This window comes from Fragaria vesca, linkage group LG4 (assembly GCF_000184155.1).
Source record: "Fragaria vesca subsp. vesca linkage group LG4, FraVesHawaii_1.0, whole genome shotgun sequence".
NCBI classification, from domain to species: domain Eukaryota; kingdom Viridiplantae; phylum Streptophyta; class Magnoliopsida; order Rosales; family Rosaceae; genus Fragaria; species Fragaria vesca.
The window spans coordinates 11,529,225-11,531,237 of NC_020494.1; positions in this window are offsets into that span (position 1 = coordinate 11,529,225).

Consider the following 2,013-nt stretch of genomic DNA (forward strand, 5'->3'; position numbering starts at 1 on the left):
GAGAGAGAGAGAGACTGTGTGTGTGTTTCTCTTTTGTGAATAATACAATGGTGGGTTCAAGAACTTATAATGTTTAAAAGGGTGGGTCTGGTTGTTGAGCGTAATGGAATGCATTTCTTGTTATGAAAAATACTCGATCGGGAAATCTATGCTTATATATTTGAGTATACATTACCAAACAAGGAAGACTAACCAAAACAGAAAAAGAAAAATGAAAGAAATATATGTGTGCGTCTGTGCGAGCAGCAAGAATAACGTGTAGGAAATAACCTAAAAACAAGAGTTCTTTTTTTTTTTTTTGTGATAGGACCTAAAACAGAAGTACCTTAATCAACTGCATTAAGGGCTAATTTAGTATTTAGTATTGCTGTGACTTTGAAAAAGAAACTTTTACAAGCCTAAGTCATTAACAATATGTTAATTGACTCTAGCTATCTACTTAATTAACTAACTGGACAATTAACCACGGATACTGCAATCTCTAAACTGTTAATAGTTAACAGATCCTTAACCTATATTGTATTGAATCCAAGGCCTGTTAATCCTGTTATGGCTTGTGGAGTTGATTAACGACTCCAGGGGATTTAGTATTAATGGAATATATAGTTGTAATAATTATCTCCTTTCCTTTTGTGGGTGTTAAACCGATGATCCATATTTCCATAACATGAATGTCATCGACTATTATTATATATCTGTAATATGTGTATGAAAACTCAATGTTAAATACCATTTGAACATGAGATTAGATTTAGTTGGGAGAGGGGTTCTCGATCACCATCTTTTTCGATCTGTATTATCTTGTTGTCGGCGCATATATGGTATATGATTATGTTCAGTGCCAATACACAAACTGCCATGATGAATAGGATGCACGTTAATATTTCATATCTATTGATAATATATTCCCCAAGTAGCTAGGCCACTCTGGCAAATTAAGTATGTAGATACATGTGTGTACGTACTCCAATACTTACGTTAAGTACGGACATTATGTGATCCCTGTAACCCTGTTTCACAATTCACATATGTATTTAATTAGTAAATTAGTTATATCAGAAGTCAACTGAGCTCTTCCTTTTCAGATTGCGTTGTAAGAAGAAAAGGAAAGAAAGAAAGATTGCGTTGTAAGTAACAAGATCAATGTTAAGCTGGATATATAGATGAAGATGCCGGATGTTTCTCACTGCTAGGGTATAATGTTGGCCAACTGAGATCAACACGATCCTAAATCCTAAATGAAATTAACCAGCAACTTAGAGCTAGTCCTCTTCAACTTTAATTCACTATTTGCTTAAACGACAGCTTTCGAACCAGGTAGCGCTAGAAGTCCTTCACCTTCTGCAGCTTGTAGCTAGAACAATAATAATTCCAACATTGACAAACCATGCATGCGATTCGTCTCCGATGATGAAGCCAACAGCAGGTTTTGGCACTATTTCTGGCTGAGAGCATCAAGTATGATATAGATTAGTGAAGATGCGCTAGCTAGGAATTTTGATGCATGGGGTTTGATATATGCATCTCATCTCCCAGAAAATATAACTGCATCAATTAAAGGCTTTAAAACAAATTAAGCTGTGGTCGATCTGTAAAATTTTAAAGCATCATCTATCATTGCAGCACAGTATTGAGTATTCCCTACATATCATTTTGGATCTGAAACCCAGGGGATCCTATGAATGTCATGCCCCTTCCATATCTGATATATATCTCCCATAAGAGAGATCATATCATCAGAATCATATTGATTCTAGCTACCTTCGTTTTTCACATTTCTCATCCACCGTCCAGGATCGAAACTGGGGGAGCAACATATAAATCATAATTATTGGTTAGTGTATATATATGTCATCATCATATATAAATATATGTATAATTTTTGCTTCCCCTTGGTGTAATTCTCGTCGACCACGTACAACCAGCCAAAATAATGAAGGTCTTTTCATTTTAGTTCGAGTAGGTCCTTCGCTTATATATACACAAGTATAGCTGGCCAGGCCACCCCCGTCC